The 9,139-nt window shown below is 37.9% G+C and overlaps 1 pseudogene; it reads right to left on the bottom strand.

Annotated features, from left to right (window-relative positions):
• Positions 1 to 971: 971 nt before the first annotated feature.
• LOC123789237 (elongation factor 1-alpha 1 pseudogene) lies at positions 972 to 2,437 on the bottom strand (annotated as a pseudogene).
• Positions 2,438 to 9,139: the final 6,702 nt, after the last annotated feature.

Here is a 9,139-nt window from a genome sequence, read left to right as displayed (position 1 = left end):
CTGAAGCAGGAAGAAATAGAATATTTGAACGGACCAATTACTTGCAATGAAATTGAATCAGTAATCAAGAAACTCCCAACAAAAGTCCAGGACCACACAGTTTCATGGGTGAATTCTACCAAACATTCAAAGAAGAGTTAATATCTACTTTTCTCAAACTACTCCAAAAAATAGAAGAGGAAGGAAAACATACAAATTCATTCCATGAGGCCAGCATTACCATGATACCAAACCAGGTAAAGACATTACAAAAAAAGAGAACTACAGGCCAGTATCTCTGATGAACATAAATGCAAAAATCCTCAGCAAAATATTAGCAAACCATATTCAACAATACATTAAGAAAATCATTCACCGTGGTCAAGTGGGAATTATACCTGGGATACAAGGGTGGTTCAGTATTCACGAATCAATCAATGTGATATATCACATCAAAAACAGAAAGGATAAAAACCTTATATGATGGTCATTTACATAGTAATTCATGGGGTGACTAGCTATTAGCAAAGTTTGTACTTTATGCAATTGTCCATGGCTCATACGCCATGGAAACTGAAATTTAAGCCATGTTTTTTGTGGGGGGGGGTAGTGTTATTTAGCTAAATAGTGGTAACTGAAATCTGTGTATATTTGAACTATGCAACATGAGGATTGTCTGTATTATTTATTTATTTATTTATTTATTTATTTATTTATTCATTCATTCATTCATTCATTCATTCATGATTCATTCATTCTCATTAAACTTTTGTTTTAATGGTCTCAAGATTCTCTGAAAGATTTTTGGTCAAGTTGTTTCCATTAAGAAGTACTGATCTTAAAAAGTAATAACTTATAACTGCCACACACACACACACACACACACACACACACACACACACACAAAATGGTCCACAAAACATTCTCCTTTCCTTCTGAAGGTTTTACGATGCGTTGTTATCATTAACCAGTCTTTTACTATTATTATTAAACTTAAATGGCCAATTGACACAAACAGTTCTGAGACCATTCTTCCACCACTGATTAAGACTGGGGTGGCGGGTATTGGGGATAATACTCATTTAGCCTTCTGAGCTTTCTGGGCAGTCTTGGTGACCTTGCCAGCTCCAGCTGTCTTCTTGTCCACTGCTTTGATGACACCCACAGCAGCCATCTGTCTCATGTCACGAACAGCAAAGCAGTCCAGAGGAGGATAGTCAGAGAAGCTCTTAACACAAACAGGCTTGCCAGGAACCATATCAACAATGGCAGCATCACTAGATTTGAAGAACTTGCAACCATCTTCCAGCTTTTTTCCAGAATGAAAATCTTCTTCAGCTCAGCAGACTTGCAAGCAATGTGAGCTGTGTGATGATCCAGCACAGGTGCATATCCAGCACTGATCTGGCCTTAGATGGTTCAGGATAATCACCTGAGCTGTGAAGTCAGCTGCTTCCCTTGGTTGGTCATTTTTGCTGTCACCAGCCACATTGCCACGGCGAACATCTTTGACAGATATGTTTTTGACATTGAAGCCCACATTGTCCCCAGGAGGAGCCTCACTCAAAGCTTCATGGTGCATACTGAGAGACTTTACTTCAGTTGTAACATTGACTGGAGCAAAGGTGACCACCATGCCAGGTTTAAGAGAACCAGTCTCCACTTGGCCCAGAGGGACAGTACCAATACCACCAATTTTGTAGATGTTCTGGAGAGGCAGATACAAGGGCTTGCCGGTTGGGTGAGTTGATGGCAGAATGCAATCCAGAGCTTCAAGCAGTGTGGTTCCACTAGCATTCTCATCTTTATGGGTGACTTTCCATCCTTTGAACCATCGCATGTTAGTGCTTGGCTCCAGCATGTTGTCACTATTCCAACCAGAAATTGGCACAAATGCTACTGTGTCAGGGTTGTAGCCAATTTTCTTGATGTAGGTGCTGACTTCCTTTATGATTTCCTCATTATCTCTTCTGGCTGTAGGGTGGCTCAGTGGAATCCATTTTGTTAACACCAACAATTAGTTGTTTTACACCCAGTGTGTAAGCCAGAAGGGCATGCTCACAGGTCTGCCCATTCTTGGAGATACCTGCTTCAGATTCATCAACACCAGCAGTAACAATCAGGACAGCACAGTCAGCCTGAGATGTGCCTGGAATCATGTTTTTGATAAAGTCTCTGTGTCTTGGGGCATCAATTATGCTCATGTAATACTTGCTGGTCTCAAATTTCCACAGGGAGATATCAATGGTGATACCCGTTCATGTTCAGCTTTCAGTTTATCCAAGACCCAGGCATACTTGAAGGGGCCCTTTCCCATCTCAGCAGCCTCCTCAAATTTTTCGATAGTTCTTTTGTCAACTTCACCACATTTGCAGATCAGATGACCAGTAGTGGTAGACTTACCTGAATCTACATGTCCAGTGATGATGATGTTGATATGTGTCTTTTCCTTTCCCATTTTGGTTTGCATTTAGCTGTGGTTTTTATGACACCTGGGTTCTGATGGCAAACCCATTGTGAAAAAGCAGATTGTCTGTATTTTAAAAACAAATGTGAGATAAATACCCCTTTGGAGATTAAGAAAAAAACTTAAAAGAATGAATCATTAATAGACTTGCAGTGCAATATGATGTTTCATAGAAGTCATTTAAGCAGAACAAAATGATACCAGATGGAAAGCTGGATCTATGTAAAGGAATGAAGAACACCAGAAATGGTAGCTACGTTTACCTATGCAGGGTATAACCTGTAGAGAAGTAAACTGTTTGACAATACAAAGGCCAAGAAGGAAGAACTGAAAGTTTACTATTATCACTTTCTTTTGCTCTATGTTCTGCTGTATAACATCACATGAAAGTAGACTATGTAAGTTAAAGATGTATACTCTAAACCCTAAAGCAACCATTAAAAAAGACAACAAAAAATATAGCTAATTGAACAAAGAAGAAATGATACAATGTCTAAAAGTACACAAATAATTCAAAAGAAGGAGAAGAAAAAGAAGGAAAACTGCAACAAATCAGATAGGACAAATCCAAAAAAGCAAAATTGCAAATTCAAACCTAAGCAGATCAACAATTGTATTAGAAGTTAATGGTCTAAATATATATTAAAAGGCAGAGATTATTAGATTGGATACAATAGCAAGACCCAAATATATACTCCCTATAAAAAACCTACTTTAGGGGCGCCTGGGTGGCTCAGTTGTTAAGCATCTGCCTTTGGCTCAGGGCTTGATCCCGGCATTCTGGGATCAAGCCCCCCATCAGGCTCCTCCGCTGGGAGCCTGCTTCTTCCTCTCCCACTCCCCCTGCTTGTGTTCCCTCTCTCGCTGCCTGTCTCTCTCTCTGTCAAATAAATAAATAAGATCTTTAAAAAAAAAAAACCTACTTTAAAAATAAAGGCACAAATTGATTAAAAGTAAAAGGATAGAAACATATGTTAGCATATTAAAAAAAGGTTAAAATGCCTCCTGGTATCAGAGAAAGTAGACTTTATAGTAAAGGATATTATGAGAGTTAAATAGAATCATTTTATTTGATAAAGAAGTTAACTCATGGGGTGCCTGGGTGGCTCAGTCAGTTAAGCATCTGCTTTTGGCTCAGGTCATGATTCTGGGGCCCTGGGATCGAGCCCTGCACCGGACTCTCCATTCAGCAGTGAGTCTGCTTCTCCCTCTCCCTCTGTGATCTCTCTCCCTTTAGCTCTCTCTCAAGTAAATAAATAAATAAATAAAATCTTAAAAAAAAAAAGTTAACTCATCAAAAAGACGGAACAATTCTAAACATTTATGAGCCTAATAAAATAGCTTCAAACTACATAAAACAAAACCAAAAGACCTGCAAGAAAAACAGAGAAATCCATAGTTATAGTCACAGATTTTAGCACCTTTCTCTAAATAATGATTAAAACAAGAATGTATTGGTGAGGGTGATCTTTTTTACTCAATCTACTGTTTAAATACTGATTTCTCCCAGTAACACACTCACAGATATACCTAGAAAAAATATTCTACCAGCTCTCTGGGTGTACCTTAGCCCACTAAAGTTGAAACACAGAATTATCCAATCAGAAAGACCAAGTGGAAATCAATGAAACAGAAAATAGAAACATGATAGACAATGGAAGCAAGGGATTTTTTTTTTTTTGGAGAAGGTAAATAAAATTGATAAGCCTCTAGCCAGAATGATAAGGAAAACAATGAGAGAAGACACAAATTGCCAAGATCAGGAATAAAAAAGATGATACTACTTCAGGAACTACAGATATTAAAATAATAAGAGTATTCACAATATTACGAACAACTTTTTCCAACAGATTGAACAAAAATGGGCAACCTCCTTGAAAGACACAAGTTGCCAAACTTCGTTTAAGATGAAACACAATACCTGAATAACTGTAACTGTTAAAGAAATTGAATTTGTAAAAAACAAACGAACAAACAAACAAAGAACTTCTCCCAGGGACGCCTGGGTGGTTCAGTTGGTTAAGCATCTGCCTTCAGCTCAGGTCATGATCCCAGGGTCCTGGGATCAAGCCCCACACTGGACTCCCAGCTCAACTGGGAGTCTGCTTCTGCCTCTCCCTCTGCACCATCCCCCCTCCCCCCCACCAGCTCACCTGCTTGTGCTCTCTCTCTCTCTCTCACTCTGTTCTCTGTCTCAAATAAATAAATAAAATCTTAAAAAAAAAGCTAAGAAAAACCAAACCAAACAAACAAAAACTTCTGCCAAAGAAAACTCCAGTCCCGGGTGACTTCACTAGTGAATTCTTCCAAACATTTAAGGAATAAATAATATCAATTATATAAAATTGAAGAAGTACTTCTTAATTCATTATGTGAGTCCAGCATTACTCTGATATTAAAACCAGACAAAGGTATTATAAACAAAACTACAGACCAATATCCTCATGAAAGTAAATGCAAAAATTCTTAATAAATTTTAACAAATTGAATGAGATGATAACATACCATAAGCTCAAGTAGAGCTTATTCCAGGAATGTAAGGGGGGAATGACATTTGAAAATCATTTAATGGAATTTGCCATGTTAACAAATGATTTAAAAAACCCCATGTGATCATCTCAATAGATTCAGAAAAAGCATTAGATGAAATCTGACATTTATTCCTGTTAAAATTCTCCCAGCAAACTAGTGATACAAAGAAGTTTCCTCAACCTGATAAAGGCACCTATGAAAAACCTGTAACTGAAATCATACTAATGGTGAAAGACTGAATGCTTTTACCCTGTAATCAAGAATGATACAGGATGTTCACTTTTCCCGCTTTTATTTATATTGTAGTGGGGGTTCTAGCCATTGTAGTCAGGCAAGAAAAAGAAATACAAAGCAACCATATTGGAATAGAAGCAGTAATCATATGATTACATATGATACAATCATATTGTTATCATAGACGACATAACTATTTATATATAAAATCATATGGAAGCAAAAAACTCCTAAGACTAATAAGTCCGTTTAACAAGGTTTCAGTACAAAAGATCAATGCAGAAAAATCGATTGTATTTCTGTCTGTTACCAATGAACACTTGGAAATTAAAGCTAAAAAACGATACCATTTAAAATAGCACACAACATATGAAATATTTAAGGATAAATCTGACAAAAGATGTGCAAAATTTATACACTGAAAACTGTATCTTATTGCTGAAAAACTTAAAAAAACAAATAAATTGAAAGATATAATCTGTTTATGAATTAGAAGATTCAGTATTGTTAAGATAGTTATTGCCTCCAAATTGATCACCACAATCCAATTTAAAATCTCAGAAGGCAAATTGTAGAAATTGACAAGTAGATTCTAAAATTCACGTGAAAATGCAAAGGACCTAGACTAGTGAAAATAACATTGAAAAAGAATGAAGTTGGAGGACTTAACCCACTTTGCTTGAACTCTTATTATTAAGTTATAATCAAGAAAGTGTGGTATTGGGGGGCACCTGGGTGGCTTAGTTGGTTAAGCTTCTGCCTTCAGCTCAGGTCATGATCCCAGAGTCCTGGGATCAAGCCCTGTGTTGGGTTCCCTGTTCAGCGGGAAGCCTGCTTCTCCCTCTCCCTCTGACCCTCCCCTGGCTCATGCTCTCTCTCACTCTCTCGCAAATAAATAAATAAAATCCTTTTAAAAAGAGAGAAAGTGTAGAATTGGTGTGAAAATACACATATAAATCAATGGAACAGAATAGAGAGTTCAGAAATCAACCCACACATATATAGTTAATTGATTTTTTTCTAAATTGCAAAGGCAATTTAGTGGAGAAAGGATAGTCTTTTCAACATACGTTGCTGGAATAGTTGGATAGCCATATGCAAAACAATGAGAACACCAAGAGAAGTGGAAGTAATACCCAGACTGTCCCCAAATTCATGGCAGCTCTATTTTCCAGGTTGGGACTGGAAACAACCCAAATGTCCCTTAGCATGTGAATGGATAAAGAAATTGTGGAATCCTGCTGAGCAACAAGAAGAATGAACGTGCAACAACATGGTGGAATCTCAAGTCTACTGTTGAGTAAAACAAATCAGTAAAAAATAATCCATATTGTATGCTCATATTAATTTAAATTTCTAGAAAATGCAAACTTCTCTATAGCAATAGCGGATCAGTGAATTGTCTGTGGAAAGAAGAGAAGAGAAGTGGTGAGAAGAGGCTGCAGAGGGGCCCGAGGAGAATTCGGAGCATGATGAATGTGTTTGTTATCTTGATTATTTTGGTATCAGAATATGGATGTGTTTCTTATCTCATTATTTTGGCGATGGTGCCATGGGTACGTGTTTGGGTCAAAATCCAAAAACTTGTGCATTTTAAATACTTGCAGTTTATTTTATGTCACTCATACCTCAATAAAACTGTTTTAAAAAAATTCTACCAAGTGTTTAAGAGCTCAGACTGTAGCTAGTTAGGCCTCAGTAGGAGTATCTCTAATCTGTGGCCACTGTGCTTTTCATTGTTATGATGCCTCTTCAATCTCCAGTTCCTGCACGTGCAGCATCACCTCACGGAGTTGATACAGGAAAGAGATGATGCAACTGAAGCAGCAACAACACAAACCAACTAATCAACAAACCAAAAATTACCATGGCTAAATAATTACTACTGCTATTAAGATCACATCGGTTCTTACTACTGATATTTTGCTGTAAATGTAGAGGGAGCAAGAAGAACAGTTCCGTGGGTTATTTCAAACTCCATCATGAATTTGTAATGATGGAAATAAACTTGAGTTCTTAAAATTTTTGTGCTTTAAGTATTGCAAAATTTCTTTTGTGTTTTCTATGAGGCGACTCACATCCGATGCCTGTAGTCAAAGTTTCTATAACATCTTACAGGTAATATAATGGCGTGCTGGCTTTTTCCATTTCAGCCTGTTCTATATGTTACTGTTGGAAGTCTCAAAGAAAAAAAAAAGACAGTTCTACTCCCTTGTTCAGTTACCATTGGATTCCCATTTCTTACAGAATTAAATCCAATCTCCTCAGATTGGCTTTGAAAGTGGTCTACAATTTGACTCCTTTCTACTTTTCCTACACAATAGAGTGTAGAGATGAAGAGTAGGAACCTTGGATTAGGACTTCCTGGTTGTATAGTTCTCTCTATACCTCAGTTTCATTCCTCAGACATAGGAATCATGATAATACCTACTTCATAGTGCTATTGTGAGGATTTTAAAAAAAATTTTATTTCTTTATTTGAGAGAGAGAGCACATACGAGGGGGAGGAGGCGTAGAGGGAAAGAGAGAAGCAGGCTTCCCACTGAGCAGGGAGTCCAACTTGAGACTCAATTCCAGGACCCTGGGATCATGACCTGAGCTGAAGGCGGACGCTTAGCAGACTGAGCCACCCAGTCACCACTATTGTGAAGATTAAATAAATTTGTGCAAGTTCTTAGAATAGTGCCTTGTGTATAATAAGAGCTCAAGAAGTTTTTGGTTTTTTTACCTCGTATTTTATCTAACCTTCTCCTATATGCCATCCCACACATTGTTTACTTCTATCACATTACTTGTTATTTGTTATGGAGGGCTGAATTGTGCCCCCTCCTCCCATTCATATGTTGAAATCCTAACCCTTGGTACCTCAGAATATGACTGTATTTGGAAATAAGGGCTTTAAAGAGGTCATTCTGACTGGCCCTAATCCAATCCGACAGGTGTCCTTATAAGAAAAGAAAATTTGAACACACAAAGAGACACTAGGGGTAGGTGCACAGAAGAAAGACCATGTGAGCACATAGGGAGAAAACAGTCATTTGCAAGCCAAGGAGAGAGGCTTCAGAAGACACTAACTTGCCAACACCTTGGCCTCAAGAACTGCGAGAAATAAATTTCTGTTGCTTAAGCTACCCAGTTTGTGGTATCTTATTATGGCAGCCCTTGCAAACAAATGAATTCTTCCTAAATACAGACTGCATTCTCCTGTTTCCACATTTTTACCCAAGCTGTCCTACCTTCCTTGAATACTCTTTCCTGCAAAGCATTACCTAAATTAGATCTCCTCCAAAAAACTCTGAAGGCTGTAAACTTCTTTCTGTTGGAATTAATGTTCCTTCTCTGTACTTTCATAAACATACTGTTTGGTCCTTTATTTTTAAAAAATATTTTCTTTATTTATTTGAGAGAGAGAGAGAGAGAGACAGAATGCATGAGCATATGCGTGCCAGTGGGGAGTGGCGCAGAGGGGGAGGGAGAGGGAGAATCTGAAGTAGACTCCCTGCTGAATGCAGAGCCGGAGGTGGGGCTTGATCACACGACCTCAGGATCATAACCTGAGTCAAAACCAAGAGTCAGATGCTCTACCAACTGAGTCACTCAGGGACCTCTGTTTGGTCCTCTGTTAAAGAATACTCACTGTGACTTGTATTCATCATAAGTTTGTGAGCTCCTGAAGGTAGGAAATGATGTATTTTTTTTTTTAATCTTCAGCCAGTCAGGATGTTTTGTGCATAGTAGCCTCTCAATAAATATTTATTAATTGGAATTGTTGCCCTAGGTTCTATGATGGCTACTGACTGGGAATCTCAATTATATTTTCTCGTCCCTCTGAGTTCAATAACAAATTGAGTATATTCTAAACTGTCAGCACTGATAGATGCATAGACTACAATAAGTCAGGAACAGGGATTGATTATCTTGTAGGAA

The sequence above is a fragment of the Ursus americanus genome, chromosome 8 (genome assembly GCF_024610735.1).
Source record: "Ursus americanus isolate L20-20 chromosome 8, mUrsAme1.1.p, whole genome shotgun sequence".
NCBI lineage: Eukaryota > Metazoa > Chordata > Mammalia > Carnivora > Ursidae > Ursus > Ursus americanus.
The sequence above is the reverse complement of the archived record's forward strand: the minus strand, read 5'-3'. Positions and strand labels throughout refer to the sequence as shown.